We start from the raw sequence: 5,871 nt of genomic DNA, 5'->3' as shown, positions 1-5,871 counted from the left end.
TTCCATAGTTTCATTATAGTCATATTGATTTAGGAGTGTTCTATAGTTTCATTATAGGGTGTTCCATTATAGAGTGTTCTATAGTTCCATTATAGTCCTATTGATTTAGAAGTGTTCTATAGTTCCATTATAGTCATATTGATTTAGGAGTGTTCTATAGTTCCATTATAGTCATATTGATTTAGGAGTGTACCAGAACTCCATTATAGTCATATTGATTTAGGAGTGTTCCAGAACTCCATTATAGTCATATTGATTTAGGAGTGTTCCATAGTTTCATTATAGTCATATTGATTTAGGAGTGTTCTATAGTTCCATTATAGTCGTATTGATTTAGGAATGTTCTGTAGTTCCATTGTAGTCATATTGATTTAGGAGTGTTCCAGAACTCCATTATAGTCATCTTGATTTAGGAGTGTTCCAGAACTCCATTATAGTCCTATTGATTTAGGAGTGTTCTATAGTTCCATTGTAGTCATATTTATTTAGGAGTGTTCTATAGCTCCATTGTAGTCATATTTATTTAGGAGTGTTCCAGAACTCCATTGTAATCATATTTATTTAGGAGTGTTCCAAAACTCCATTGTAGTCATATTGATTTAGAAGTGTTTCCACGTTCTAACCTTTATTCCTTTGTTTTGTATTTTTTTAGTATAGTCAGGGCGTGAGTTGGGGGTGGGCAGTCTATGTTTGCTTCTATATTTTCTATTTCTGTGTTTGGCCTGATATGGTTCTCAATCAGAGGCAGCTGTCTACCGTGTCCCTGATTGAGAACCATATTTAGCAGCCTGTTTTCCTGTGTTTTGTGGGTGGTTATTTTCAGTCTTTGTGTCTGCACCAAATAGAACTGTTTCCCACTTTGTTGTTTTGTATTTGTGAAGTGTTCAGTTTCTTCTTAAAAAGATGAACACTAACCACGCTGCGCTTGGGTCCTCCTCTCTTTCTCCCGAAGACGTCCGTTACAAGTGTCCCATAGCTCCATTGTAATCATATTGATTTAGGAGTGTCCCATAGCTCCATTACAGCTCTACAGATGTAAAGGAAGATAGGAGCCAAATCAACCTCCTTGCTTCCATTTAACATTTTCTTTAGGGTTTGAGTCATTTCTATACTTTAAAACACATGAGGTGAGTCTTCATAACAGAACCAGTTCTATTAGATGGAAGAGATAGACCTAATGGCAAAGGGAAGGAATCCATATGCTTTTTAAGAAATATTCCACAATATGTCATCTACTGTATTCCTCTGCCTTTGTACTCTTGCCAAATGCACTCATTCCACTGGACTCAAGAAGATGCCCAGTTCCATTTGAAGAGCACTTTCACAAGCACATGCATTCCTCCTAGTACCAGAGATCCTAAGATCGCTCGCTCTTTCTACATGTAATTCAAAATGTGGCTCATCCTCATCCACATTAACATATGACACTGAACAGATAGGACGTTGTCCATGGCCAGCGTCCCGAATTAAACCCTGTTCCCTATTTAGTGCACTATTTTTGACCAGGGACCATAGGGCATGGGCCCTGGTCAAAAGTAGGGCACTATGTATGAATAGAGATATTTGAGACGCAGGGCTTCCACTACGGCAAATATATGGTTTCATACAGCATTCAGAGGGTGTGTGTCTGTCTGTGGGACCAGGGTCCGGAAGATACGTGTGTCTAGAACAAGAAGGATGGAGGGAGACTCTGCAAGTACATGGTCAGTGGGAGTGAACCAGTAGAATCCCACTATCTGGACAGCCCCCGTCAGATGATTTATAGATGTTCAAACTAACTATCAACAACTGTTCAACTAACCTAACTCCAGGTTAATGTTCATCCCCTGGCTCAACATTAACCATAACCCTAACCCTAACTCTAGGTTAATGTTCATCCCCTGGCTCAACATTAACCATAACCCTAACTCTAGGTTAATGTTCATCCCCTGGCTCAACATTAACCATAACCCTAACCCTAACTCTAGGTTCAAGTTCATCCCTTGGCTCAACATTAACCATAACCTAACTCTAGGTTAATGTTCATCCCCTGGCTCAACATTAACCCTAACCTAACTCTAGGTTCAAGTTCATCCCCTGGCTCAACATTAACCCTAACCCTAACTCTAGGTTAATGTTCATCCCCTGGCTCAACATTAACCATAACCCTAACCCTAACTCTAGGTTCAAGTTCATCCCCTGGCTCAACATTAACCATAACCCTAACCCTAACTCTAGGTTAATGTTCATCCCCTGGCTCAACATTAACCATAACCCTAACCCTAACTCTAGGTTCAAGTTCATCCCCTGGCTCAACATTAACCATAACCCTAACCCTAACTCTAGGTTCAAGTTCATCCCCTGGCTCAACATTAACCATAACCCTAACCCTAACTCTAGGTTAATGTTCATCCCCTGGCTCAACATTAACCATAACCCTAACCATAACCCTAACTCTAGGTTCAAGTTCATCCCCTGGCTCAACATTAACCATAACCCTAACCATAACCCTAACTCTAGGTTAATGTTCATCCCTTGGCTCAACATTAACCATAACCCTAACTCTAGGTTAAGTTCCCCCTGGCTCAACATTAACCATAACCATAACTCTAGGTTAATGTTCATCCCCTGGCTCAACATTAACCATAACCCTAACCATAACCATAAGTTCATCCCTTGGCTCAACATTAACCATAACCCTAACTCTAGGTTCAAGTTCATCCTGGCTCAACATTAACCATAACCCTAACCATAACCCTAACTCTAGGTAAGTTCATCCCTGGCACAACATTAACCATAACCATAACCCTAACTCTAGGTTAATGTTCATCCCTTGGCTCAACATTAACATAAAGGTTCCAAGTTCACCATAACCTAACCATCCCTGGCTCAACCCATAACCATCCTAACATTAACCATAACCCTACACTAAATGATGTAGTGTGGACAATTGACTGAAATGACTTGACAAAAGAAAGTTAGAGGACTTATGTGCTTCCTCATGAGATGTATTTTTATTTCCATTACTATCAAGTAATGAACATGACAAAATGAGTTAACCACACGTTGCCTTCAAACAACACAATGCCAGATCATTTTAACATTGACAGTCCGACATCAAATTCAGACATCAGATTCCGATATCAAATTCAGACATCAAATTCAGACATCAATTCAGACATCAGATTCCGATATCAAATTCAGACATCAAATTCAGACATCAAATTCAGACATCAAATTCAGACATCAGATTCAGACATCAGATTCAGCTCCAACTTTTCCCTCCCTTTAACACCTGTAGAGCTTGTTAACCCTCTGAACGTCGATCGCAGACATCTCCAAGCTCTGTCCGATGGGCACAGTGGCGTCAGGAATAGGAGTGATCGTCTCCTTCCTATACACAGTGCTGAACGACCATCTATTATAATGCATGACGGAGGAGTAGTCATAGGGAATGTCCAGGTTGTTGGTGTCCTCTTTGTCGAAGTTGGGCTCCTCCCCGCGTTCAACATACTCCCAGTTGATCCTGATGTACTTGTCGCGGTCACTCCTGTTCTGTTCGTGGTAGAAACCCAGAGCGTGGAGCAGCTCGTGCTGGATGGTACCGTGGTAAACACACCCTCCTTTTTCGAGGGATACGAGCTGCTTACCTCCGGTTTTTCCAACCCATGAAGAACAGCCGGATCTGCTTTCGATGCTAAGGTAGTCCCTCTGGTTGCTACGTTGGACGAAGCGCACGCAGGTCTTGGCGTGGAAGGTGTTCATGGCGTACTTGATCTTCCCCTGGGAATAAGAGTCAAAATCTGAGCTGAGCGTGTAAGGAACCTTGACGAGGTTCTCTGACTTCTTCCTCTCCCAGAGACATTTGTTGGACCACAAGCACCTGATGGCAGTCCTGGTTCTGGGACCATGACGTCTCCTTCCATCAGCATCTCTGTGGTGCCATTGTTGGTCTCAGGATCCTGGTGGTGATGTCCACCAGATCATCTGGGTCTTCTGTGAAGACCATCTCATCCTTCTCATCCAGCTGGAGAGGGTGGGCCTGTGTGAGTCCTAGGAAGAGGAGGAAGAAGGAGAGAGAAAGAAGGTAGGCCATTTTTCTTAGCAGTCGGAGAGACTGTTTGGGTGTCCTCTTTCGCTGTGGCTGTGGGGACAGCCCGGCCAGCCGGATGCCTGACGAACACCCAGATGACGCAGGACACAACATTCTCAGAAGCCTCAACTCGTGACCAATCCAGCCTTGAACTGGCTGAACCGGCTGGTCATCACTCTCTGTACCCAAAGTAGCAAATGTTTCACTGTTCCCATTGTTCAGTTGAAAGTTGTATCAGTTTCATATCAACCAACGTCTGTACTGATGCATGTATGGGTCATTCAGAATGACTACGTAATCTTCAGACAGAGTAGTTAGCCGTGTCTAATCAAGTTGTTCAGGTAATGTAATGTATCTACACCAGAGCTGTAGGAGTTGTCCAGCTATGCTGCTACAGTCTTTATGATGCGCCACCACCAGACCAGACACACTCTCCCCACACATTCCTAAACCAGAAACTCTGATTGTAATTGTCCTACTCTGAGGCCACTGTAGCCTGGTTGAGGCATTAAAGTCTTAGTGACTAGAAACATGGTAAAAGGACAGACAATACTGTATAGTCCACAAGTGGTAACAATTTCATTTCATTCAATAATCCGGTTTACGTTAATACAGCGTTTTAAAGGCCTTATACCCAATCATTCCAATCCTAGCTGTGCTGAAGACATTGTACTGGATACACACAGACTGTGTGTCTGGGGCTGGTGTTTGTAGGGTTATGGAAGAGTGGAAGGACAGGAATGCTGTTTTTGATTCTGTTAGACCCCATTGCAGCACTGCAGAGATCCTAAAATGGTTGAGGATTGTGAATGGTGTAAGTGGGTGGTGACGGAGTGGGTGAGTACACAACAGATAGAGAACAGGCTGAGTATCTCTCTCTGTGTATATCTCCCTCGTTCCCTCTCCCTCCCTTGCTCTCTCTCTCTCCCTCTCTCTCTCCCTCTCTCTCGCCCCCTCTCGCCCTCTCGCCCTCGCCCTTTCTCTCCCTCTCTCCCTCCCCCTCTCCTTCTCCATCTCTCTCTCTCCCTCCCCATATCCCTCTCTCTCTCTCTCTCTCTCTCTCTCTCTCTCTCTCTCTCTCTCTCTCTCTCTCTCTCTCTCTCTCTCTCTCTCTCTCTCTCTCTCTCTCTCTCACATACTGTAATTCATCCTCCAGTATTTATCTACATGTGTGTGCCACACACTGGTACACTCCCTCCTCCTTCCTACATCACATCATCAGACATAATCTCAGTTCCTAGTCTTCATTCATCCCGCCTGAGGTGAGAGGGCGAGGAGAACTGGGTCTGATGTATGTCCATGGGCCTGACATACAGACACCGTCTCCAAACGTTCTGCTTCACACTGATTAGGCTACACAGTGTGAGGGACGACCTTGGATCAACTGCACTTCAAGGATAAAGATCTGTATATGGCTGAAAGCTACACACTCCTCTATGATGAACCATCACTCTACTCTACTCACCCTCCCTAATGGTACATTCACATATAGAAATGACTAGTAGTCTAAGGATTAAAAGCCACCCGTGTTAAGTTTGTTTAAATTATTCTACCTTATCAACAAGTGCAAAGCTTCTATTTATTTTTCCTTATATTTTTGTACTTCCTTAGTAACCTGATTAATATGTCTTCATTGCACCGCTGTCATGTTCCAGCTTAGTTAAACGACTGTGGGTTGACTCTACTCTTGTGGTATGGCAGATAGCACCCCTCTTATCACATACAGAGATTCACATAACATTCATGGGAGTTAGATGATCAAGACAGACTATGGTCTCTAATGCCACCATATTCCCTAG

The 5,871-nt window shown here is 43.2% G+C and overlaps 1 pseudogene; it reads right to left on the bottom strand.

Annotated features, from left to right (window-relative positions):
- Window positions 1–2,977: 2,977 nt before the first annotated feature.
- On the bottom strand, window positions 2,978–4,124 carry LOC124015686 (annotated as a pseudogene).
- Between the last annotated feature and the right edge of the window lie 1,747 nt (window positions 4,125–5,871).

This window comes from Oncorhynchus gorbuscha, linkage group LG26 (genome assembly GCF_021184085.1).
Source record: "Oncorhynchus gorbuscha isolate QuinsamMale2020 ecotype Even-year linkage group LG26, OgorEven_v1.0, whole genome shotgun sequence".
NCBI classification, from domain to species: domain Eukaryota; kingdom Metazoa; phylum Chordata; class Actinopteri; order Salmoniformes; family Salmonidae; genus Oncorhynchus; species Oncorhynchus gorbuscha.
The sequence above is the reverse complement of the archived record's forward strand: the minus strand, read 5'-3'. Positions and strand labels throughout refer to the sequence as shown.